The 26,984-nt window shown below is 41.3% G+C and overlaps 1 protein-coding gene and 1 pseudogene across 5 annotated transcripts in view; both read left to right on the top strand.

The window, feature by feature from the left end:
- CDKAL1 (CDK5 regulatory subunit associated protein 1 like 1) overlaps nucleotides 1–26,984 on the top strand; it is a 714,482-nt gene that overhangs the window by 138,779 nt on the left and 548,719 nt on the right. The gene's annotated exons all lie outside the window — the stretch shown is intronic.
- Nucleotides 7,523–8,106, top strand: LOC115513534 (annotated as a pseudogene).

The following is a 26,984-nucleotide window of genomic DNA, read 5'->3' as shown; positions in this document are numbered from 1 at the left end:
GTCATTTGTTGGGTGGATTAAGCCCAACCTCTGGTAGATTACTCAAGAAGGGATAGTGATTCTTATATGTTTAAAACTGTTTTTAAAAGGCACTCATACTTGAAGGACAGCTTGGTTGGGTATAAAATCCATTATTCATACTTTCTTTCATTGAATTTCTAAAAACAGTGCTGTTCTGTTGTTGCCTTGCATTGTATTTTGCTTTAGACAACTCTGATGCCAGTTAAATTTGTTTGCCTCTGTTCATTATTTTATCTTTTTTGTTTGTTTGTTTGTTTTTTGAGATTTTCCTTATCTTTGAAGCCTAAGAGTTTTCTGTGTTTGGGAGTGATTGTTCCAGGTGCATTGACACTTTCAGTCTGTAGATTCAGATCTTCTTTTATTTCTGCAAATTTTTCTTGGATTATAGTTTATTTATTGGTTCTATTCCCCCCTCTTTTTTTTTTTTTTTTCCTCTTTTGCTCAGACTCCAGTTTTAGGAATGTTATTCCTTCTTTCCTGCTTTCTAGTTCTACCACTTCTCTCTGAAATTTTTTTCCTTCTTTCTTTATATGATTTTCATTTTCTTGACTGTTTTGCTGCATTTCTTCAATACTCCCTGTTAGATTTTTATTAGAGTTTTAGAATGGATCTTTATATTTAGATGGGATCATTTTGGGGTAGGCTGGTCGGGAGGGCTCTTTGAAGGCATAAGTCTAACTCAGATGAGTTCTGCAGTATTTATTCATAGTCTTATTAAGAGAAGAATATTCCATACATAGCAGAAAAACACTAAAAATTCTATTCTTACTAGTAACCACCATTCCGTTTCCAGCTCTCTATCAGGCAAGACCTAGCTTATTACTAGGAATAGAAATTATATGTGGGTAGTGTTTTGTTCTGTTTGGAACTAGTTGACCAAAGGTTCATTGTGATCCAAGGTGGTGGATAGAGTAAATGGATTATTTTCCACTTAGTAACTTGTGGATATGAAGTCAAATGAGACTGAGTGGCATCCTTGTCTGTGGTCTACGCCACCTTGTAGAATAGACTACTATGTGGGGAGATCCTTTTAGCCAGTTTTTGAGCAAATGTTGCCACTCATTTCTTACGCATTGGACACTATGAGAGGCACTGGGGCCATAAACCCCGTCCTCAGCTGAAAATAAGCCTCTTGAGAGGAGATCTTTAAATAGAGTTCTATTCTGTGTTAAATGGCTTATAGGGAGACTGAGGTGTAATTAAATTGCATCGTTGCTGAAAGATGAGTGAGTATTGCTGTTGAAATGTATTGGAGGAACATCTTTTAGAATATAATAATATTATCAATTCTGTTGAATTTTAAAACCTTTTTATTTTGGAATAGTTCTAGTCTCCCAAGCATTGGTGTTTTTTTAAAAAAATATGACATTAGGGGTGCCTGGCTGCCTGAGTCGGTAAAGCATGGGACTCTTGATCTCGGGGTCATGAATTCGAGCCCCACGTTGGGCACAGAGATTGCTGAAAACAATATGACATTATATTTGAAGTTAGTTTTCTTACAAATACTTGCCAAATGAAGAAAAAGCGAGGGTGAATTTCATGCCAGTAAACCACTGTTTGCAGTGTTTGATTCTTTACACTCCTTGCTTAAACCACAACTGTTCTAGAAGACTAGTCTTTTTTTAAAGATGGTTAAAACTAGGACAGGTTGTCAGTTGTCTGGAATTATTCTTTTAATAAGCAAGACTTTATGAAGACTGAATGTTGTCTGTCACTGTCTGCATCGGTAATTCTCTTTATTCTGATTGAAAGAAAATCTTTACTTCCTGCAAGTAGCTTTATATAGAAATCTGGCCCAACAGAACACTTTTGGATCAAATCTCATGCCTTCAAAAGCATTGAAAAATGTAATTTAACAATGATTCTGTTCAGCAAGGTGAGGCTGTTTATAACAGGGCAGCATTTAAACCTGTGTTTCTTGTTGGCCCGTCTGCAAAGAGATAGCTTGTTTTGTTACCAGACAACATTGGGATGTGATTTTAAAGAAAAGAACAGTTTTTAATACTGATGGTACTGCTTAATACCTTAAATGAACAATCAGCATTTTGTGCGAAACGGAAAAAACAGGTTAGGAAGGTGCATGGTTTCAGTTTGTTGCATCACATTGGTTGGAGATGTTTAGTTCAAGCCTCTTTTCTGGTGGCCCACCTCAGCTCAGTTTTTTTCGTGTTGTCATAATTGCACGTACAGTTCTCTGAAAAGATGGCCTCTCTGGGTAGACGAATCCCTGTAAGGAACGTTACAGAAAGTTGTTAAAATAACTCCTCTAAGTGTGATCTGGAGTCTGAACTGTTTCTAGGTAGCAGCTGACCTTTAGGAAATCCAGGGTGCTTATTTGTGTGTCTTCCTCGCTTCCCACCCCCCCCCCCCAACTCTGTCACTGGGCAGGCTCGAATCAGTATCTGCCTGCATCTAAATTTTGTGCTCTTTCCATTTTATTATGCTTTGCAAATTTGTTGAATTCCTCCTCTGTGGCCGACATTGTGTTAGAGGCCAGGCATTAAAAAAATACTGTCATTTACTTGATGGGAAAGACGGTATGCCTGTTACAGTTAAATGTTTCTCTGCCCCAGATGCGACCTTGACGGGACCAGAACCTGACCCTGTGAGAGTTCTCCCTTGTTAGCCGCTGCAGTATTAGCTTTGTCAATAGAGGGGGCTAGAGAGAAGTTGAAAGGTGGGAGCTGTGGGAGAACTCCTCTCTGGGTTCCTTTGCTCCTTCCTTTTTCCTTCCCTGCAGGAGCCTGCGGTGGGTGCGTGGAAGGTCTGGGGTGGCTCAGGGGACAGCATCGACCCCGCCTCCTTTCTGTGATACTGCAGGCCACATCCCTCAGGAAACTCTGGTTCCGGCTGCACAGTTCCATTTGTACCTGCCTGATGTTCCATTCCTTCTCTGACTGGATAACATTGATTTTTTTTTTTTTTTTTAATCATCTAGATCTAATAGCACTTCTCTCTTAGAGTCTTCCTTAAACTTCCAGCCCCAGTTTCATTTCCTAACTTGTACTTCTTTAAAGAAGCCTATATGTAAATGGCGCCTGGGTGGCTCAGTGGGTTAAGTGTCCTACTCTTGGTTTTGTCTCGGGTCATGATCTCACGGTTCATGAGTTTGAGCCCCGCGTGGGGCTCTGTGCTGACAGCTCAGAGCCCGGAGCCTGCTTCGGATTCCGTGTCTCCCCCTCCCTCTGTCCCTCTCCTGTGCACTGTCTCTGTCTCAAAATAAATAACCTTAAATAAAGCAGCCTATATTTACCATAGCTGTATTATCCTTTTAGAGTGTATTCTAATTTTTAGTTGGCTTGTATTTTTCTCTTCCTGAAAACTGCCAGCTCTTGCTTATTTCTGTATACCTGGTGTGTGGCATAGCCTCTTGAATGCTCCCTGAATGGATTTAAATCCTCTGTTACACTCTTTACTGCTTGCTTCTGCCTAGTGAATGTTGTTTCTGAAGGAAAATATAGCTCCCCTTTACTGAGTAATGGGCAAGGCATGTCTGCATACTCTGTCTTATTTAACCTTATTTTATTTTAAACTTGAGAAGCAGGTGTGTTTAGAGGGGTTAAGTATCTTTCCCCCAGGTTTACATGGCTAGGAAGTGATGGAGTTGGGTTTTTTTTTTTTTTTTAAACATGGGTCTGTCCCACTTTAAAGACCCTTAAATGTAAAGAAGATGTTAAAATTTAAACAAGTTTTTATATGTTTCTCTCTCTCACTTTAAAAAAATTTGGTACGTTCCTAATGTTTATTTTCATTCTGGTTGGCCTAGCTCCATTAGAGTGTCACACAGTCCAGCATTTAACAAATTCCTGGTTTTATCTGTACTTAGAGATGCATCTGTTAGCAGAAAGTTTCTTATGGGTAGTGTCTTGTCCTCTTCAAAGTTGGAATTAATAAAATGGTTCTTCCAGCTCTCACAGTTATTTTTAGGGAAAGACTATCGCAGAGGAAAAAAACCCATAATGTCCATTTTATGACTGTTGTATAATTCCACCTGGGGATAAATGGTGTTTTCCGAGTCATTGATTGTTGTCTGTTAAAGGTTTATGTTGTGACGTTGATTTTCCAAGTCATAGATACTTTATCCAGGAATCATTCAAAATTGAATGATAAGAAATACTGTTTTTATTGTATAAGGCTTATGTTTTATAAAGCTAGTCTTAGTGTTAAATAGTAGCTGATTTTTTGAAATATTGTTGGTTGATCCATAGACTTTAAAAAATATATTTATTTTTTTATTTTTGAGACAGAGAGCAAGTAGGGGGAGGGGCAGAGAGAGATGGAGAGAGAGAATCCCAAGCAGGCTCCAAACTGTCAGCACAGAGCCCCACATGGGGCTCGATCTCATGACCATGAGATCATGACCTGAGCTGAAATCAAGAGTTGGTCGCTTAACCTACCGAACCACACAGGTGCTCCAATCCGTAGACTTTTTAAACCGTTTTTCTTCCCAGTTATAAAATAGTACCTTGCAGATTGTAGAACATTTGCAAAATACAGTTTAAAAGTCACCTAAACTCCTTATGTGGAAGTTACTATGGTTAACGTGTTGGCATATGACTTCCCAATCTTTTTTTTTTTTTTTTTGTATTGGTTTCTCTTTTACACAGATGAAACTGTTTTTAGTATTTTTGTATCCTACTTGAAAAAAAAAACAGTTGAGTGTGTTACATGGTACAATACTAGTTTTAAATGGCTACATAATGTTTCATCTTACAGATCTGTAATGTATGTACATTTTTTTTTTGGCCAGGGACTTAGATTTTATCTAGTTTGTCACTTACAACAATAAATATGTTATAACCATCAAATAAACAACATGTTTAGTTATATGTCTCTGTGTTCATCTCTGGTTATTATATATTTTGAAAGTAGATCAGATTCCCAAAGGTGGAACTTAGGGTCAGTGCGTGAGCTTTTTAAGAATTCAGGATGCATTTTGTCTCATTATTCTCTAGACAAAATGTATCAATCAGCCTCCTACCAGTTGTGTATCAGAGTGAGGGGGGAGATGCTTTTCCCTTCTGTGTTTTTGGAATTACAGATTTTGTCTTTGCTAATTTAATGGGAATTGGGATGATAGCTCCTTGTTGTAATATGTATTTCTTTGATTATCAGTGTAATTAACATGTTTATATTTACTTGGGTTTGTTACCATTTACCTCATGTTTATTATAGACGATGTTTTTCAAGTGTACTCGTGTGAGCTTCTTGTATGTTGATAATCAAGTGTAAGAGGACTTTTAAAGTCAGGACTTCTTTACCGTGCTCATGAAAACAGTAATCAAGAATAAGTTTTACCTTCAAATCTTGAGAAAAGGTTATGCAGATCTGATGTGAATTCATTTAATGATATTACAACGTGCCCACCATTGTCTCCTTTAGTACTTTTATCAGCTTATTAAAAAAAGAAGTCAAGATCAAATATGTTTTTGAAATAAAATGAACTATTTACTTCTCCAAGGGAATAGACAGTAATGACTCGAATTCTTTAGGAACTACGGGTGAGTAAGATGCTTGATAACCACCCCAAGAGGTTTTGTGGTTCCCATTTGTAAGCTAGTGTTTGTTGCGCTGTCTCTTGTCGCGGGCTCTCTGCAGCTCTTCCCGAATCCTTGGACAAGTTCCTGCAGGAAATAGGCGTTCCTAGTGGTGCCCTCTGGGCCGGCAGATCGTGAGCAGGCCGCGCTGCGGAGCGCAGATGCGCGTGCAGATGGCGTGGTGGGGCCAGCCTGCCTTCTGCCGGGCGCTGCTGGAGAAGGTGATTGATAATCCAGCTGACTCCGCATAATGGTCCGAGGCAAGGGGAGCGGGAGTCCCAGTCTAAGTGAAAGTCAGAGCTGGCGGAACAGACTTGCACACTTGATGTGATCTGCAGTCTTCGCGACCTTCCTCACCAGCACTCTTAGCCCCTGGCCTCAGCGCTCGCCGTTTTGTCTCCCGGCCTCCTCTCTGGCCTGCATCTGCATTCAGAGGGAGGTGGCATCCTAGCTCTAGAAGGGGCTGGACGCAGCCATCCTGAGTTAGAGGGGGTATTTGGATGCTGACACGGTGGAGCGTGGGCTCCGAGTCAGTGTCCAGGTGGCTGATTATGTGCCTCAGTCTTCCGTTTCTTCTCTTCCCTCGTAGCGGTCTCCAAGATGGGGTGTCATACCCAGGAGTCCATGGATAAGAACACTGGTTTTGCTTACTGTCAGTACTAGGACCCTGGGACAGGTACAGAGGATTACTCTCTCCCTATTAGGAGTTTTTGTTGTTTTCTTTTTTTTTTCTCTAAGTCAGACTTAATAGAGTACATACAGCGGCATGAATTTGAGGACGGTTCACGCTGTTTCTTGGCCAGGGTTTTACTCTGAATTTAAAAATGTCAAAATGACTGAGGACTTCAGGAGTGGCTAGCCACATAGCATCAGTCTGTTATTTAAGCTCAGAGTTCTCTTGGAGTTCTATTATCTGTTTTAGGCAGTTTTCTGTTTGGAGTCCCAAACATCAGGAGATCTTGTGAATTCTGTCTGCAACTAATAAATAAGTATAATTTGTGTCTGGTTTTCTTCACCTTCTTTATTTATTTGCAAGTTGTATTTTACGTGAGCAGGGTAAAGGAGTAGAGAGAGAGAGAGAGAGAGAGAGAGAGAGAGAGAAGAGAGAGAGAGGGGGGGAGGAAGGGAGGGGGGGGGGGGGGGGAGAATCTTAAGCAGGCTCCATGCCAGTGCAGAGCCCGATGCGGGGCTCAGTCTCACGACTCTGGGATCATGACCTGAGCTGAAATCAAGAGTCGACCACCCAACTGACTGAGCCACTTAGGACCCCTTTCTTTACTTCTTTTAATAGCTTATCTGTAATGTCCAAAACCGTTCTGGGCTTTTGATTTGGCATTCTGCAGAATTCCCATCTGAGTCACAGAGGGGTGAGTTATTTTTTGGAACTCTGAGACCTCACGATTCTTATGGTTTGAAAATCCTGAAGCCTATGGTGAAAACCACTTTGGAAAGCTCACTGACTGGGAGTATCAGCTCTGAGACTTGATGGTGATGATCGTTGTTGCATTCCGCCCCGCCCCCCCTCCCCCCCCATTAGGACAAATTATTTTTTGAAGCTTCAAAAAGTAGTGGTGTTTTTAGCAGGCCAGAACATGAGTCGTTCTTTAGTGAAATCTGAATAAATCTGGAAAACCAGTATTTTGAAGGGTCACAATGAAGAGAAAGTGGGAGCTGCCAGCGGTGTTAAGTTACAACAAAGCCAGAACTTTCCGCAGAGCAAGGGATCAGATCTCCGTGGGCATCGGAGGCTGTGGCCCTTCAGATTCCCAGACAGCCTCTCACTTGGCGTCCTCTCTTGTCACTTCCTTGACAAATATTTTAAGTGTGCAACTACTTATGCCTTTTCTGGTTAGTCTGAAATGCTGACCATCCCCGATAATTTATCCACTTGAGATAAGGTAATTCTTGTTACTCAGATCAGGTCACTGAAATCCCTGAGACTGAACGCGTAGAACTCTCTTCTAGCTCTTTGCCACATCTACCGTGAGAATGAACACCAGTCTCAGCAAGGAGACTGTCAGCATCACTCTGAAGGGCTGCACTGTTGTTGTGACAGGCCCCAGGGGAACCCTGCGGGGGGACTTCAGTCACATCAGTGTAGAGCTCAGTCTCCCTGGAAAGAAAAAGGAGGGGCTCTGAGTTGACCAGTGGTGGGAAATAGTGTGAACAGTAGCCGATTCGTTTCTACCTGTAGTCATGTACAGAACGTGGTCAAGGGCCTTACTCTGGGCTTCTGTTACAGGATGAGGTTGTGGATGCTCACTTCCCCGTCAACGTGGTTCTTCAGGAGAATGGTTTCTCCTGTGAAATCTGGAATTTCTCAGGTGAAAAAAATGCATCTCTGGGGTTCAGATGAGGCCAAGGTGTTGCTTCTTCAGTATCTCAAGCCCAGAAAGATGAATTAATTCTTGAAGTCAGTGACATTGAGGTGGTTTCAAACTCAGCTGCTTTGTTTCAGCAAGCCACAACAGTTCAACACAAGGATACCAGAAAATTTGTGGATGGCATCTATGTTTCTGAAAAAGGAGTTCAGCAGGCTGATGAGTAAGATCTAAGCCGTCCGGCTACAAAAATAGCAAGATGCTGGATCAATTTCAGACTTTGTGATACTTTAGACATGCAGTGAAAGCTGTATTGATTGCGGCTTTTTAAAAAAAAATTTTTTTTTTAATGTTTGTTTTTGAGACAGAGACAGAGCACAAACAGGGGAGGGGCAGAGAGAGAGAGAGAGAGAGAGAGAGAGAGAGAGAGAGAGAGACAGAATCTGAAGCAGGCTCCAAGCTCTGAGCTGTCAGCACAGAGCCCAATGCGGGGCTTGAACCCATGAACCGTGTGTGTAATCATGACCTGAGCTGAAGTCCGAGGCTCAACCGACTGAGCCACCCAGGTGCCCCAGGGCTTTTTTTTTTTAAAAAAACAGAAACAAGTAACAGAACTCTCAGCTATTTAATCTTTGTGTGTGTTTTATCAAGAGAAAGAAGAACCACCGATTTCCTCTCTCCCAGAAACACGGAGTGAAGAACTGGACAAATGACCAAATCATCTTTCCAGATAGAGGTGTTTCTTCCAGGAGCAAATGTTCTGTACTTACTGCTTCTTCGTCAATGCATCTCTTGTCGATGTGCTCCTAGCACGACATGCACCTCTTTCCCATGACTTCCTGAAAGGTCAAGGCCACAGAAGTAGTATCGCCTCCTCTTGTCACGTCTCATCCATTTGATGAGGATGCTTGAAGTCCAACACTAAAAGCTTTGCATAAGACCTAGTTAAACTTGAATTTGGAGGTGCTTACATCAGAAAAGTGCCTTGTTTAATTGACTTGGAAATAGTCCTGCTGGGCGCGAGTCTTGTTTGAGAACCCACAGCTGCTTTCCTAGGAGCCCCGGTTTTGAGAGCTCTGGATGCAGGGAGAGCCCCTTCAGGTGCATAGAGGAGAGGAGTGGGCATCTCCACCTGTGCATCAGGATGCCATTCTCTGAGTTGTGCAGAGAAGCTTCACTCCCACATCTTGTGCATATTGTCCATGTTTATATTAATTTGTTGCTGAGCATCAGCTGGGCAGAGGTAACGGGCCGTACTCATGTTGACGCCGTGGCTGGAGCTGTCCCTTCGCCCTTGCTCCAAACAGCTCTTGGAGGTAATGAAATGTGTCCTGAATCCTTGTGCTGAAATACAGAAAAACCAGAATGAAGGCCTTTTTCAGCGCTTCTCACCTCTGGTGAAAAAAGTAGGAAACGTTTTTAAGTCCCAGCTTAGTGGAGAGCTGCTTCTTTCCTGACCAGTAATTTTGAAAGATGGAGATACATGGTGTGTGTTTTTAAGGACAGTGTCTGGGCAAACATCAAGTTGTCCCCCGCCTTCAGAACTGGATGTTCTTATGCTTCTAGACACAATTTGATACTGATAGGAATACCTAGACTTGTTTCTTAGAAGGTATCTACGACATCTAGCCGCCCGTCCAGTGGCCCTTTAACACCTGGGCGAAGGGCTCCCTCTCTAAACCATCCTCCGGGACTCCTGCAACGATCAGTCCGTCCATGTGTTCGTGACTACACACGGTTTTCTTTTGGAGCTGAGCTCAGCTGTCAGGTGACAGTCGAAGAACATGGTGTTTCTACACCAGAGGGGGCTTCTCTGTCTTCGAATCCGCTAGTTCAGGTGCTCCGTCTGGTTTCCTGACCGTCGATCCTGCTGCTGCTTCCACCATTTGTTTGTTCACCTGTTTGTTCTCTGGCCGTGCACATGTGTACCCTGGATTGCCACGCGCTCTGCAAGATGCCGTGCGCAAGCCTTCCTGGTTTCCGGTGATACTTTATTGACGTACGATCGACCAATGTAACCATTTTTAAATGTACATTCAGTACATTCACGTTGCATCACCACTACCCACGTCTGGAACCTTCTCATCATCCCGAACTGGAACTCTACCCATTGGACAATGACTCCTGATTCCCCCCTCCTCCCAGTAATCCCTATTTTCTATTTTCTGTTGTATGAATTTGACAGTTCCACATACCTCAGATAAGTGGGTTCATTGATATTTTAGAAATAGATCTGAAACAGTCATGCCGCATTTCTCAAATTCATGGCTTAACTTGCCAGTTGAGTTTGTATTTCTTCTTGCAGCTGTGGCCCTGAAGGCACTCCTCATTGACCAGCCAGCCAGGCGCCAGACAGAAAGACCTGGGGAGACCCCACAAATGATGGGCCTTCCTCCTTTTAATGAAGATTGATGCCGAGGAGTCCTCTGAAAGTGACATAGCATTCTTCCCCATAGTTGTTTATCTCTTGTGACAACAGTATTGTGCTTACAAAAACGGGGAGGGTTTCAGGTTACTGGGCTGTTACCTATGCCCCAAGGCAAGGCTCTGAGAGTTCTTAAGGGTAGACTGGGAATTCTTTAAGAAATCAGGCAGCTAGGGGCGCCTGGGGGGGCTCGGTTGGTTAAGCATCCGACTTAGCTCAGGTCATGATCTCAAGGCTCATCGGTTTGAGTCCTGCGTCAGGCTCTGTGCTGACAGCTCAGAGCCTGGAGCCTGCTTCGGATTCTGTCTCCCTCTCTCTCTGTTCCACCCCCGCTCGCTCTCTTTCTCTCTCTCTCTTTTTTTCTTATTTAAAAAAAAAATATTTATTTATTTTTGAGAGAGAGACAGCATGTGAGGAGGGGAAGAGCAGAGACAGAGGAGATACAGAATCCAAAGCAGACTTCGGGCTCTGAGCTGTCAGCACAGAGCCTGACGTAGGGCCTGAACTCTCGAACTATGAGATCATGACCTGAGCCGAAGTCAGATGCTTAACCGACTGAGCCACCCAGGTGCCCCTGTCTCTCGCTCTCTCTCTCTCTTAAAAATAAATAAAAATGAAAAAAAAAATCAGACAGCTAACAGCATCTGAAATTACTGAAGGAAACAAAATCCATTCTTGAGAAAACAAAAAATTAGGAGTTAGCTCAACACCAAGGACCTCTTCCTTTGGTTGTCTCTAAAGCTAGTACACAGACATTTTTACTTTGAACTCTCTTTTTATCTCTGTCCTTCATTTCATGCTTGGATTAAGGGAAAAATACAGAGTTTTTATTTTTTTTAAGTGTTTTAAATATTTTAGCATTATTTAAATTTTGACTAGATAGCTCTAAAATGATTTCTAATGTAAGATCTATTAAGTTGAAAGATATTATCATGAAATAAGAAATTATATGGCATTTGAATCAGTAGTGTAAACCTCTTATTACCTTCTTATAAGTAATCCATGATCCTGTCTGCCGCTCGTTTTCTTTCCAGCTTTTCCCAGTTAGGCCCGGACTCAAACAGTATGTGTTGAGGAATGTTGTGTATGATGTGAGCACCCATTCATAGTGTTCATTTGTAATAAATGACAACATGTTCCATGTTTGCTCGTGAGGATTAAAAAGAATTGCTGTGTATTGCTGTATCAGAAGTTGGACTACTGAGGTGATAAATCTAAGCTTTGGCAGCATTTCCGGTGACTGTCTAGAACGTTATTTCCTTGTACCAGTTCACTCAGGATGAAGAAATATGCACCAAAGAGGCACAAAAGGAGGGAAATTGGTCACTCTCTTCCAGGGCTGGATGAACTGCAAACTAGGTGATAGAGTACAAACACTCGTGTGAAGGTCCTGGAAGACATGGCTGGAATGACTGACTTTGTTTAAAAAAACAAAACAAAACAAAGCAAAACCAAACCCCACTGAGATGGACACATCATTCAATCTTTAGGTAGAACGGTTTGTCATCAAAGAAATGCACCGTGCATCGTTGTTTGAAAATAATGGCTTCCCGAAGAAAGTTTTGGTGTCTGTTTTGGGTGAGATGTTTGAAGTGTCAAGCAGATTGTATTTCCTAATAGTTACGTTTCCAAACCAGATAAAATTGCATGTGGTATTTAAGATGAAACTAGAAGGCTGCTTTTTCGGGGAAAATACAAATTGTGTAACTCAAAGGAAAACTGATTTTAATCGGAAAAAGCAGTAGTTGGTTGACTGTTGTTTTCTCAGGGCTATGGTTTTAATGAGTTTTGAGTCACAGATTATCTTAATAATCTTACAAAACCCAAGGACATTCTCCTCCTACTGGAAAGAGGCACATTCACAAACATGTGAAGTTTTCATACAGTTTCAGTTACATTTTTGGAAGGCCGTACATGGATATCAAGTTTGAAACTCTTCTTCTTCTTCCTTCTTCTAATGTTTATTTATTTATTTTGAGAGAGAGGGGGTGGGGCAGAGAGAGAGAGAGAGAGAGAGAGAGAGAGAGAGAGAGAGAGAATCCCAAGCAGGCTCTGTGCTGTCAGTGCAGAGCCCGAGATGGGCTCCCACAACTGTGAGATCATGACCTGAGCTGAAATCAAGAGTCGAGGCTTAACCGACTGAGGCACCCAGACGCCCGTTGAAACTCTTTCTAGAAGGGCTGTGGTGAATTGACATAAGTCAGCTTTGTCATTCACAACACGTAGTTTTTGCCAAACAAGTTCAAGGTGGGGGAGGTACCTCTCTGCAAAACTCACCATATTCTTTTCACACAAAGATATCTATTAATCATTCGCCAGTGAATCTAGCTCAGACAAATTAATACAGCTTGCTACATAAGCTTGATGAACATTCAAATCTCTGTGCTTTTAGGTGCCTTGACCACCACTTTGTATGAAAGGTTTGTCTAGGCAGACACAGTGACGTTTTACAAGTAGAATTCTGTTACCTTTATATTCAACATTAGGTAACAGAGAATCCCCCTAAACTCATGACTGGGCAACAGGACTTTTAAAAGATTACGTTTTGGGAGCCGTCTCTAAGGGTGAAGGCTTCTTAGGCTGTGTTCATTCAGAAGTGTGTAGTGTCGGGGTGACTCAGTCGGTTAAGCATCTGACTTCGGCTCACGTCAGGATCTCATGGTTCGAGGGTTTGAGCCCTGCATCGGGCTCTCTGCTGACAACACAGAGCCCACTTCGAATCCTGTCTCTCTTTCTCTCTCTGCCCCCTCTCTGCTCACTTTCCTTCTCCAAAATAAAACAAACAAAAAAAGTATGTAATGTCTCTGAATATTCTAGTCAGTCTTCATTTCTTGAATACTGTTGTTTTCAGTAACCGAAAATCGTTTTAGCAAGAATCCTGCCAGACAACAAGCTACAGTTTTTACCAATAAAAACTCATTTAAGTGTCCGACTTCAGCTCAGGTCGTGATCTCACGGTTAGTTGGGTTCGAGCCCCGTGTCGGGCTCTGTGCTGACCGCTCAGAGCCTGGAGCCCCTTCAGATTCTGTGTCTTTCCCTCTCTCTCTCCGCCCCTCCCCTGCTCATGCTCTGTCTCTCTCTGTCTCAAAAATAAATAAAAAACAATTAAAAAAACCCCTCATTTCTGATATTTAGTATACTAATTAGCAAACAAGCTGTTACTTGAGATATTGATAACAGAAGTATTCATAGCAGCTATTTCTGGAATTAGGATTCTGGTTAGATTGCCCTGGTCTTTGTATTCTTGAGTTGGGCAACTGAATGCCCGTAGACTTGAAGTTTGAACTATACGATCATCCCCTATTTTATGCTCAAGTGTTTTATTTCATTTATTTTTTGAAGCAGTGCATTTTATTCTCTTTTTTAGATTTCATTTATTTTTGAGAGAGCGAGCACAAGCAAGGGGAGGGCAGAGAGAGAAGGGGAGAGATAGAGAATCCTAAACAGGCTGTGCTCTGACAGCAGCAGACGGGCTCAAACTCACGAACCGCGAGATCGTGACCTGAGCCGATAGCAAGAGTCGACGCTTAACTGACTGAGCCACCCTGGCGTCCCGATGCTCACGTATTTTAAAGGAACAGACATTGTAATGGATAATGATTTATATTCTCTGTAGCAGTGAGGCACCGTGTTTCACACCCACCTGTTTTGAACCATTTTCCTGTTAGTCGTGGAGTTGAGTCTCACTTTCGTGTTGTCCCGCTGACCCTGTCTCATGGTGGGGTCCCCGGGCATCGCATTGTGTGTGGTTGCATATAGCGACTGATGGGCGAATTTTGGTGGAACGAGTGAACGTTCGGAATCCCCACTGAATACATTGTAGACAGTCTTTATATTTTTGAATAATTTGAGCTTTACAGAGAGGTGGCAGAGACAGAGTTCATGCATACGCTTCACCCAGTTTCCCCTGGTGGCACCTGTTGTGTCAGTGAAGCACCTTTGTGACAAGTGAGAAGTTCACATTGGTTCATTACTGTTAACCAAACACCATCCTTGATTCAGATTTCGTTAGTTTCCCCTCGTGTCCTTGTTCTGCAGGATTTCGTCTCGGGTCCTACACTGCACGTAATTCTCTCGCGTTCCCAGTATCCACTGGTCTGCTGTGGTTTCTCACACCACCCTCGTTTTTTGACAGTTTGGAGGAGGACAGTTTTGTTGGAATGTCAGCTCTTCTGTCGACTGCCCTTCAGTTTGGGTTTGTCGGATGTTTTCCTCATATTTAGAGGAGAGTCATAGGTTTCTGGGACGAGGTAAAGTACCATTCTCATTATACTGTATCAGAGGTACATAGTAAGCAATTTTATTTCTCACGTTTCCATCTCAGCATGGAGAGATGGGGAGAGCAAGAAGGTGGGATTTAAATCGGTCAGTTTTTGTGGTAAAGACAAATGAGGGAACTAAATCGAAAAGAAAAATTTAAATTTATCTGGGGAAATTCAGCCCTTGGTATTCTTGTCATGTGTCACTTTGGATGTTTGTGAGCTGGTAATATTTACTTTATATAAATGCTTGACTGATGTAAATCAGACAAATGAAAAGGCCAGTGGTTTATAGATACACATTAAGGCAATAATGTTTAGAAGTCTCTCGACCAGTTTTTGAAGTGAGAAAAATCCTTAATTGGATTTTTTTTTTTCTTTTCCTCTGCTACTGTGTTTTTCCCTTCCCTGTGTTCTTTTGCTTTTGGGTTTATGTTTTTCAAGCCTTCTTAATGTTATTGAGAAACATTTCAAAGCATTTGTCACTGGAGTAGTTTATCCCTTAATTAATGGTGAGGCTGCTTTGCAGACAGGTGATACACTTTAATGTATTACAGAGAGTTGTTGGTTATTGATTACTGATGAATAAATTACTGCCATTTTTAATCATCAGAAAACTTCTTTTGAGGATAATTAATCAGATTCATGCATTTCTTAACCAGTGTAGGATTATCATCTTTTTTTAGTTACAAGAATGAACCTGCCTGCCTCTGCCCTGGGTAAATTCAGGAGAGAGGAGACAGGTTTCTAGGTTTGTATTTTGATCTTTACTTTTATTAGGCAGATGAAAAGTGTACTTGCTTAAAAATTACTTCAAACTGCCTTTCTTGTTGAGTAGGTTTTGAACTACCTGCTTGACAGATGGTGTTGGAAGTAATTACTGAAATCATGTGTTTACCTGCACGTGGACATGTGTTCACCAGATGCACCCTGTTTACCCAGTGCTGCTGGTTTCTTAAAGAAATATGCACCTTCTGGATAGAGTTGCATAACTTAGGAGAAAAGCTCTCTGCCAGCCAGAGCCCTCAGTCTCTCTCGGTTGCAGAATTTTGCAGAATCCGTTGTGGTCAGAACCATTTACCTCTGGTAGAGTGGTTGGTGAGGATAGGCCAAAGAAACACTTTTGCAACATTGTTTCCCTTTCCTTCTTTTGATTTCCTTCCTCTACGGAATCATTTAAGAAATAGTCCTCCCCCCCCCCCCCATATTGTATATTCAACAGTAGTCCTAGTGATCAATCTTTTATTATGATGGTTATGGTTCAGTGTATTGTTGTATTATTGTACTCAGTATTTTTAGAAATGCGTTTTCCAGATCACATGTTAAAGATGTAGTCATCCTTCCCATTTCTAAATTCTGATTTTGGAGGTCTGGCTTTTTGGATTAAGTGTTTGGTTGTGTGTGTGTGTGTGTGTGTGTGTGTGTGTGTGTTTTAACAACTCATGGGTAATTCCTGTATTCGTGAAGATTGAGAATAACTGCTTTATTTTATTTATTAACCATCAAAACCTGATTTATGTTTTCCACCTCATTTCTCTTTTACTTCTGTTAAAAAAAAAAAAGCTAAGAAAAAAAGATAGTGCCCCCTTTTGAGCATGTATGCCTTGAGTGTTCAGTTTTGAAACAGTACATTTAACTGTCTGTAAACCCTGAGAGACAAGGAAAGTCATTGTTTGAAGATTTTGACAGGTGCAGAACTGTAATTACAGGCCTGGGCAGCACAGCAGCTGGCAGGCCTGACCTGTGACAGGTCTGACCTGAGTTAAGGCGCCTAAATTTCATGGCAAGCTCAGATTTGTTTTATAGTATGAAATCCACCTTCTGCCACAAAACGTTTCTACTGATTCAGACTAGATACCAGCTGCAAAGGGAGGCATAGATGCAGAATATTGAGAAAGAAAACTTGCCATTGAGCTACCTTTTGTATGACTTCGGGACCAGATGGAACTTGTATAGATGAATTCTAAAATTGATTTACACATCGACTGAAATAAATCACTCAACACCCAGTGGTACACGGCACTTACATGTGAGGAGGGTGGTCTGCTGGCCTTTTTTTTTTTTTTTTTTTTTACTTTTTATGTTACCTGTTTCTAAAACATTAAATTTTGTTTTAAATATTTATTTGGGGGATAACTCAATTGGGGGAGAGGCAGAGAGAGGGGAACAGGCTCTGAAGCGGGCTCTGTCAGCCTGTCAGCACAGAGCCTGATGTGGGGCTCAAACCCACGAACCACAAGATCATGAGCTGAAGTTGGACTCTCAACCGACTGAGCCACCCAGGCGCCCCTAAAACAGTTTTTTTTTTAGTCATGTGAGTATATCTGACTTTTGTAAAGAGTTATGTCTGAGTTGTATTTTTTTAGGTCTTCATAGAGAGTAAAGCAAATCTATAATGAGATTTATCACCATCGGGTTCCGTTAGGCAGCCAGGCACCTTAAAAACACCAGCTTTGTTGCTGACCCGTAAAGCGTCCCGCTCATGGCCAGCAGTCTTCGCCTCCACACCCCGTGTTTTCACCCTGGAAAGCAGCAGTTTGGAAAGCACAGGCTTTTGCTAGAGCAGAAATAAAAAGACGGTGATTTGTGGGCTCAGTGTGACCCATAGATGAGTTTTCTTGCTTGTACAGTGTTTTAAAATTTTGACCGTTTCTCATTTAGGAATCTGTCTTTCTGGCTTTCCTGGAAGCACTGACGATGCACAGTCCCGGGCGTGCATTCCTGTGGGTGGGGGAGGCGAGTACCAGGTGCCCCTTTCCCGTCCTTTGGATTGCCCTGGTCCTTTCCTTCCTGCTGTTTGCTCGCTTCTGTTACCTGCCTGCACACGGTGAGCTGACGGCCCTTGTACTAGAAGAGGTGCAGGCTTAAAAGTGGACACACATGAAGAGGAAGGACAACATGAGCGATTTCTGGAACGTTGATCCAACTAACGGGCTGGTTTGTCTCGTGCTCTGTTCGCCCCGTGCTCATTCTGTTACTCCCCGTCATGCTTGCATTGTTTTCCTCTTCACTGTTATAAGAATTGAACTACTAGGAACTTTAAAAAAATAAATGCTTATTTACTTCGAGCAAGCATGAGAGAGAATCCCAAGCTGGCTCCGTGCTGCCAGCACAGAGCCCACTGTGGGGCTGGATCCCATGACACTGAGATCACAACCTGAGCCACAGTCAAGAGTCAAACATTTAACCGGCTGAGCCACCCAGGTGCCCAGGAACATAGACGGTTTTAAAGTTCTGGGCATCCTGAGAGTTAGGGCAGATCCTAGTAGAACGCCATGGTGGGTGACTTAAGTGAGAGCAGCACCGTGGTACCCTTTACAAAGTGGACAAGAAGGAGTGGAAGGATCCCAGAGATTAAAACTGATCTAGAAAGGAGAGAAGAAATGGGTCTCTTTTTCCTTCTCTTCATACTCCTGTACTGTTTGGTGTTTTAGCTCTGTGGTTTTTCTTTGTCTGATTAGAAGGAGAGAGGAAACCTGGGGAAGAGTTGAGTTTCATTTCTCTACGAATCCACTTCTACAACATATGGGGGGAAAACCACCCCCACTGCAGGTCGACTTGGTGCATAGTGGGCTCATACGCCGTGTCGGTCGGAGTTTTGTTGATTGAAGTTAGTACAGAAGGAGTGCCATAGACTAGGAGTTGAGAAACGGTGGACTGGAGACAGATCTAGCTTGCTGCCTGTTCTTGTAAATAAAGTTTTATGGGACAGACACAGTTGCAACCATTAGTTTATATACCGTCTGTGGCTGTTTTCGTGTTAAAAGGAGAAGTTGTGACTGATACTGTATGGCTTGCAAAATCTAAAATATTTATTATCTTGCACTTTACAGGAGAAAAAAATGTGATGATTTTTATGTAGAAGGTTATGTTCAAAAAAGAAGAAAAATAGCCCTTTTATATGGCGTAAGTTATTTTTGTTGAAAACAAAGGGAATTAGATGTGTGATTGATTTTCAAAATTAATATGGCTTTGTGGTGATTTTGCAAATGTTTTGTATAGAGTTATTGTTCTGTTTGAATGAAATGAAAATTTTATGCCAAGGACCTCAGTGGGGCTATGATTTTATGATGTCATTTACAGCAGCTGTTTCTGGGGAAGATTATAATAGCTGATGGGAAGACTTGAAGTAAGACAATTAGTCAAAACGCGATATAATATTAGCAAAAATTAGTAAAATAAAAATTTGGGTAAGTTGGGCCACAGCTTTTTTTTGGAGGGAAGAGTAGAATGGCAGTAAGTATGAAAGCATGGTGTTACTTAATTAGCTTCACACGTAATATTTTCAGGAGTATATTTAATGCGCAGATGTGGACATATGGTCTGTTATGGTGTTAATTGAAACTTTGAAAGTTTTAGTTATTAGGGGAATTGTGAACGTTCATCTAATATTCACATCAGACATTAATAAACTTACGTCTTTAGTGTTGTTTTCAATTTTGAGAACATTTAAAAATAGCAGGCCTGTATTGTGGGATTTGTTCACCATGATTATTGAGTGTGTCAAGAATGAACACTGTTGTAGGCACTAGGATTTCAGCACTGAGTAAAATAAAACACTAAATAAGCACTTCCCATTGCTGTTGTGCAGGAAAAAAACCCTAAAGATACTTCTGAGCTTCCGTGGGCAGGGTGGAGGGGGGGAACAGATAAACATTCATCAACTCAAGTATTTCTTGAGCTGTACCAAGGGCTCTTTTAAGTCCTGAGGATATAAGCATTAGGAAAGCAAATTTTTGTCTTTTATGTAGCTTCTGTTGTAGTTGGATAAAAGGGGTACCGTAGAAGTTGGGTAACAAATGCTATGAAGGAAATGAAAGAAAGGTCTTGGGGATGTTATTTTGGTTGGGGTGGTCAAGAAAGAGTTCTTTCACAAGGTGATGTTTCAGCAGGCACCTGAATGAAATAAGGTAATGAGCAACGGGCACGTTTGAGAGAAGAACATTCCAGGCAGAGGCAATAGCAGTGAACAAGCACTGGGATAGGTGTATGCTTGGTTGTTTAAGGAACAGTAAAGAGAAGTCATTGTGGTTGGTGTTGAAGGAGCCAGAGGGAAGATGCTCGGAGATGTTTTGTTTTCTACTCAGTGCATAGCTCTGAATATATATCAGAGGTGAAGTTCCACGGGACCACGCTAAATCCTTTATAAATCTATATGACAACAGTTTAAAAGGAGAAAATAAGGGTCTGTGGAAGATGTCCCTAGACCAGAAGTCAGGAAATAATAGAGTTAATTTGCTCATTGTTCCTCAAATTAAATCTCACTTCTGTGAATCTCTTTGTGATTTACTCTTTCAAAATGGAATTCTACACGGTCCAGTCCAGTGCCCTGAGGCCTGTGTAAATTGTTGAATTTATGGAGTGCCAATACCCATTACAGGGTGGCCATCCAGTGAATTTGTAACAAAGAGTGTGAGGCTTGAATAAATGGGTCAGAAAGCCTGACTCAAACGAGAATAACAATTCACATTCAATTAAAATGTGCACAGCCTGCAATAATTTTTCATTGCACCAGGGTTAAGGAGAAAGTGGAAGTAGGAAGATAATTAATAGTTGTAAATTTAAAAGTCAGCTCTATTCCGAGTGTTAATTTTTTCCTGGAAGTGTTTTACAAAATGGTCAAGTTCCTGAAATTGTAGAAACACTGATCATGGTATTTATAATTGTGAGGCGTGCTAGGTAGCTGACCTCAAGTGTGAACTAATTAACTTAGGGCTTGTGTAATATGCTTTAGCAAAAGTAGATATTTAAAAATAATTGACTTGTTTTTTTTTTTTTTCATTTTACAAATGACAATATTTAAGGTGCTTTAATTTATTTTAATATCACCGAGCACATTTTTATGGTGATTCTTTCAACTTTAATGCAGGTAGGTATCAATAGATGAAACTTTTTTCTGGCATAATACGATCATTAGGCTTATTCACAAAATATATGTCTTATAAAGAACATCATCATTCACAAGTATTTTAAAGCTACTGTATTTGAAAGAGTGCAGGTTTTTGAAACTCAGCAGTTGTAATGATTATTGAAATGCCATACAAAGACAAGACAAATGTGTAGTGTTGGGAGAGGTATTTCTACGGGGAAGGCAGGCACCCACATGTCAACAGGTTGGGTTAAAAAAGTTCTTTTGCAAAGACTTGCTGGAATTAAGGACTCATTTTTCCTGAAGAGTAATAATGTATATGGTAGTTTGATTTTCAGGCAAACCCAGAATGTATTAGGAATATCTATCTGTTTCATGCATTTTCACAGGACTCTGGTACTAGTTTTGAGCAGACCTAATTTCCAGTAAAAAGCTACAGATTTTCCTTCTCTTGGTGTACATGGTTCGGCAGCATACTCCCTCTTGAGTCTGTTTAGGATTAAACAGACTTTTCTGTTTGCTGTTTACCCATGTGGTGGGTAAGGTAGTCTGTGTTCATAGAGGAGTTGCTTTATGAGTTGGGTTTACAGGTGAGGCGGTGAGGCCCTTACTGACATCCTCAAACATGTAACCAGCTCTTTCCAGGGCAGCGAGTCTTACCCATGGGTCTCCACGCCCATGATTACCAGCCACAAGAAGAATGAGATAATGGGGAGGGCCGTGTCCCTGACCACCCATTTGTTCCCCATTTTCTCAGATGGTGGTTGATGGTGAAGGCTGGACACAGTGGGCTGGGATAGGTGGGCCCTCTCTGCTTCCAGCCCTATGGCATGTCCTGTGAAGATCCCTTTGCCTAATTCGGATGCTTTATCAAGGGATGCCCACCCCCTCACTAGCTGTGCCTGGTGTGGGGAGGCGAAGCTGTTGGGGCAGAACCTTGGCTGGAATGCTGTGTGGTGGAGGGGAAGGGAAGGAAAAATAAATCACTCAGTCTAACTTCTTTTGCTTTATTACGTTATGCTTCCCCCAGCCCCTTTCTGGTGAATTTTGAGGTAGTTTTCAGATGCCCTTTAGGTTGACCCAACCAGCTTCAGCCTACTTCTCACTCTTCAAATTCTGTGAAAAGTGTCCTACAAGACAAATTTTAGTGAAACTAGGCACACTTTTCTCCTTACTCCTGGCTTTATTTCAGATTTGTAACATTTTACCTTTATATACTCAGACCAAAGTATTTAATTCAGCCCCCTCATTTTACAACAGAGGGAATGGAATACCCTCAAATAACTAAGTATAAATATATATGTGTCTGTCTGTGTTTGTGTATATTATTGATCTGTGTTATACAAGTAATAAATAATCCAGGAGTACAGCGTCTGTCTTACCTGCTGTTCTCTCTATGATGTGAAGCGATGAGTCACATGAGTAATTGTATTACTTGTGTAAAGTACTTGGAAGACAGTTTCACTTGCATTAAGTCCTGTGCTGCATGTCATAAAGATGAAAAGTTTGAGCCATCTGTTACTTAAAAAAAAACACACACACAACAATTTACCCTGGTATATACCACCTGGTGTTTAACTAGGCCTGGGGATCTGTTCCAGTTCTAGCACTGCTTCATTGTACAAATATTGGGGGTGAGGATAGGGAGGGTATGGTGATAGCTTCTGTGACTTGGGAAGGGCCTCTTTCACTGAGTCTCGAACAATGTTATTCGGATCATTGTTATTTCCTATTGTGGCTTGCCTGTCATTAAAAACAATTTTGTCTTAATTTTGAAAATTGGGTGTGAGGAGTAACATTACACAAAAACAGCATTATACAATGATGGAGATAATGTTCTGTGCAGCATGATTTAATTTGGAGCCTTGGATGGCCACCTGCTGGGCCTTTGTTCTTGGGGCAGTCTGGCCGGTGGCCCCAGTGTTTTGGGTCTTCGGTTGGTCACGTGGCTGTTGAGATCTGCCTGGGTTAGTTGCAAGCCATTAATCTGGTAGCGCAGGACGATGGGATATTTGACTGCTGGGTTTTTGAATTAAGAAAACAAATCCCTTTTAAAGCTATTATTCAGCAATCACAGAATGCTTTTAACATGTTGATATAACATCAGAGTCTTTACATTTATCTAGGGGTAGCCTATTCTTATCTACAACATAAAAAAAAAAAAAATCCAGTACCATTTGGCATTATGGTAACTAGCTACCATATAGCACCTGTCTGCTTACCCACTGTGGTGGAGTTACTCTGTAATTCAGTGACTAACCTTGGGACACTTTTGAGAGTGACAGCCACTAATATTTATGCTGGGATAAAAGGTGAAGACAAGGACATATGGTCACTCTGTTTATAAGGCTTGGTCATTTTTTTACTGTCCTCTGTGATCAGGAATAACCAAATATTCCATATGTATTTAAGGATAATTCTTATATTTAAATTGCATTAATTGTGGCTGATATGGTCCTTGAGACAGAGAAGGTACTCAAATCAATATTTTCAAATTGAATAAATGTTTACATTTTAAAAAATTAAAACTTCTGCCAAGTATCTTTAAAAATGTACATTTTAAAACCGCTTTTGCATAAGACTCTTCTCTGGTTTCCTGATATTCGGGTTCAGTCTCAGGCTTCCCTATAGTGTGATATTGTCTGTTGACCTATGATGTGAACTCTTAAATCACTGTAATACATAGCATCTTAAAAGGATGGGCAAGCACTTAAAATTGTAGTTGCCTGTTCTATCTAAAGTAATTTAAACTGCATACTAGTAGAGGGAGCCATTTGGTCAAGTGCTTATTATGACTTGTCCCAGTAACTTATTTACTTTTTCTTATTACTTGAAGTTGTGAAATGATTCATTGGCTACCTAGCAATTCCTTAAATTTCTTCTGAGAAAATAGGGCAGTCAATCCATTTAGTTGTCTGATAGTATGTAGAGATTTTCATAGTGTGGAAAGATGGAGATTTCGGATGCTTTTTCATGCTCAGCTTTACTCTTGTGTTTATCACTTTGGACACTTTCAGCAATGTTCTCTCTCTTCATGAGCCCTAATGCATTACATATAAGGCATAGGAATTCTCTCCTTTTTTAGATGAGGTAATAAAAATGGTGTTTGTTGCCCATCTGCCCATCTCGTGAGATAGATTGGATTTAACTGAACCCTGAAATGTGGGTTGCAGTGTTGGGGGGTTTTGGAAGTCAGTTGTGGTTTAGAGGGACTCTGTGATGCAGGGCTGGGAACTTTGGTGTTTTCTTCTGGTCCACGGTAGGTGTTTTTAAGAGAGCTGTTAGAAGATCTTGGGTTCTCGACCATGTGAATTGGTTGGTTTAAACATCCCATTTGTCCTGGTCTCCCTGTTTCTAATATGAAAGAGTTGAAACACGCTATTTAGACCTCCATTTCTTTATCCTTTGTGTGTGCACGTGTGTCCTGAGGGTTTCATAGGCTTGTTCCTTTTGTATCTTTCCCTATTGCTGTCTACCACTCTGGTCTGATTTCTTTCTCTTGATCTTTCTGTTTTTTTTTCTTCTTGTTCTCAAGCCTTGCCTTTTCACCTGAGTAAAAGAGTTCACAAAGTCTTCTTTATCTCTACCCTAATTGTTCCTAGTATTCAGATACTGGTCATGACAGAACTTGCGTGGGTGCCTCATGATTTTTATACAGTAGAACTGAATTCACGAGGAAGATGGTTATTTACTTGTTAATTATCTTTTCATTCTCTGTGGCAGGAGAAGCTTCAAGGGCAGGCGTGCTGTTTTGTTTACAGCTATATCCCCAGAGCCTGGAGGGATGCTGGGTGCCCAATAACTGTTTTAATAAAAAGAATAGATTAAAAAAATAAAAACAAAACAGTGAAAGAAAGGGACACCTGGCTGGTTCAGTCAGTTGAGCATGTGACTCGTGATCCTGGGGCCAAGCCCCACGTTGTTGGGAAGGGGGAGGGGAGACTGTTCTTAAAATAAAAAAAATTAAGAATAGAAATGCCATAGCTTTCCGATAGTTTACCAAATCAAATATTATTTAGGAAGAGTCATGGAGTTCCTTTGCTTTATAGAAACTGTCTTGAACTTTGGCTGGCACTTGAACCATTTAATGAGGGAGATTTACTTTGGAGTGATTCTTCCTGTAATAATGCAGGTGTATAGTCTCTTTCCTTTCTAGCACTTGTAGTCCCTAGACTTGATTTGACTACTTTTATTAGTTAAGATCCTTTTTGTTGGAAAGTAATAGAAAATCTCAGCTGAAACTCACATAAGCAATAAAGAAGTGGCTTATTCTCACAAGTCCAAGAAGGCTTCAGAGTGGGTTGCTTTAACTTGGTGTTGTCATAAGAGACCCAGTTTCCTTGGTTCTTTTTACTCTCCCTTTTGCTACCTTTGCTCATCCTTAAAGCTTGTGCTTTCTGTGATTATGAGGACAGGAGTGGCAGGGGAGTCTTTATTTTCCTTGTTCGTATCTAGTTGGAAGAAGGCTGGCTTTTCTTCATTGAAGACCTGAGCAAGACTTCTTCGTGCATCATTGGTCCGAACTGACTTTGGACTGCTCTCCCTGAACACGGGCAGGGAGACGGAAGTGCATTTGGCTTGGACTAATAATCATCTCAAGTGAAATAGATGTTGGTTCCAACTGCGCTGCTCACGAAAATCCCATGTGAATTAACCTTTATAAATACGTTTTTAAAGACTGTTGATTTCCTGAACTCCAAGATAAGACTTCCCAGAGTAATTAGGTTCCTAACCAAGAGGATGCTGGGTAAAGTCAACATTATCATCATAATCACTTCATTAGGGAAATTACAGCATTTACATTTAAAAACGTGACAGTTTTTGTTCTGTCTTCCCAAGTTTATTAAATGTGCCACATTGTTTTTGTAAAGTAGAAAGTAGGTTTTGTAAAGTAGAAAGTAGAAATTGGAACTATGACTCCCCCTTAAGTGGGTTGGCACTGATAACAATTGATATGTTTAAATTATTTAAGTAAAATGAAATCTCGTTGACCAGAAATACCTGGAAAAAGATAAGTAGGAGCATAGTGAAGCTTACTGAAAAAAAAAAAAAAAAAAGTCAATATATAAGGTAATGTGCATCTGTTACCTTAACTTACTAAAAGGTTTCTGATTTACTTGGAGTTATGGTAATGGATTATTTTCATTTGGCGAAGAATTCTTAGTAAATGTTTTTACTAAGCAGCATGGAAGTTGTTATGAATATTGTGGAGGAAGCCCTGAATTAGGAGCTGAACCCAAATTTCTCTCATTTTCACACCGACACAGTAGAGAGGATGGTCTCAGGTGAGCTCACTCACCTGTCATGTTGCGTCTCGTCACTTCCAGGACTTGAGAGCAGTTGTGTACTCATCCGTGACCGAGTGAGTATCCCGGCTTGTGAAAATCTAATGGCGTACCACTCTCATGAAGACCTGAGTGGAGATACTTTTTTGCTTCAGGTTTAAAGTGAAGTAGTCGGGGTGCCTGGGTGGCTCAGTCGGTTGAAACGTCTGACTTCGGCTCAGGTCATGATCTCACGGTTCGTGGGTTCGAGCCCCCCGTCTGGCTCTGTTCTGACTCGCTCAGAGCCTGGAACCTGCTTTGGATTCTGTGTCTCACTTTCTCTCTGCCCTTCCCCTGCTCATGCTCTCTCTCTCTCTCTCTCTCTGTCCCAAAAATAAACAAAACATTTAAAAAATTAAAAAAAAAAAAGTGAAGTAGTCATCCTTCTCCTTCAGAAGGTAGAACTCTCCCACAGGCGTTCTGATTTCTGTGAGCACACCAAGTGTTTCTTTTGCTTTAAATAGTGGAGACCAATGTGAATTCGTCTCTTATTCTTTTCCTTTAAGTTTATTTATTTATTTTGAGAGAGAGAGAGAGAGAGAGAGCGCGCGCGCGCGCTCATGTGGGAGGAGCTGAGAGAGAAAGTAGAGGATCCCAAGCAGGCTCCACACTGTCAGTGTGGAGTTGGATGCAGGGCCCCAAACTCATGAACCGTGAGATCATGACCTGAGCTGAAATCAGAGTGGACGCTTCACTGACTGAGCCACCCAGGCGCCCCAATTCGTCTTCTTATTCTTGTATTCTGTTTTCCAGCTCACTTCTCTGAACCTCATTTTCCTAGTTTGTAATGTGAGACTCTCTCCCTTAACACTTAGATTCTTCTTGAGGGTTGATGAGGCAGCACATGATGCCTGTGGAAGTTGCTCTGGAAAAATCTAAAGCAGAATAATTTCTAGAAACATGGGCAGTGAGCTGCACAGGACCACCCCTTAGGCTCCCATCTTTTGTCTTACTGAGACTTTGTCTCTCCCACCCGCCGCCATTAGAGACTTAGTATAGTGACTTGGGTATTCAGGATCTTGATGTGTGGGGGTTGAAATTTGAACCTATAAACTGGAGGTGGAAGAATGGTATTGCTTGTTTTTTAATAGTTTATTATTCTAACATGGCCAAAACCCACAACTTTCCCTTTTATCACCATTTTACAAGTGGATCTATGAAACACCTAGAATTTAAAATCAGAAAATGATTTTTTCCCTTACATTTGTATTTGCTAATTTTCAAATCT

The sequence above is a fragment of the Lynx canadensis genome, chromosome B2 (assembly GCF_007474595.2).
Source record: "Lynx canadensis isolate LIC74 chromosome B2, mLynCan4.pri.v2, whole genome shotgun sequence".
Classification (NCBI taxonomy): Eukaryota; Metazoa; Chordata; class Mammalia; order Carnivora; family Felidae; genus Lynx; species Lynx canadensis.
This window is presented reverse-complemented; position numbering and strand designations above follow the sequence as displayed.